Source organism: Haliaeetus leucocephalus, unplaced genomic scaffold (genome assembly GCF_000737465.1).
Source record: "Haliaeetus leucocephalus isolate CR32 unplaced genomic scaffold, Haliaeetus_leucocephalus-4.0 Scaffold244, whole genome shotgun sequence".
Lineage (NCBI taxonomy): Eukaryota > Metazoa > Chordata > Aves > Accipitriformes > Accipitridae > Haliaeetus > Haliaeetus leucocephalus.
Window position 1 is genome coordinate 286430 of NW_010972680.1, and position 288 is coordinate 286717.

Sequence of the window (288 nt, forward strand, 5' to 3'; positions counted from 1 at the left end):
AAGATGTATACATAGTCTATACATATGAGTGTGTTTTTGCTTATGTGTGTATACCTATTGCTGTCTAAAATTACTGTAGAGCAAGCAGCACAAGAGCGGGCTTCTGATGCTGTCCAAGAGAGAAGTGGCACAACATGGCATAGGAAATATTATCAGCCAAGATTTCCTTTCTTAGCTAGTGAACGGTAGTGCATCTTAGGAACTAAAACCTACTTTGGGACTGTGACGGTCTGACAAATTATAGTCAATGTCTCAAACATTCGTTAAAGAACTTTGCTGGAGAAAACG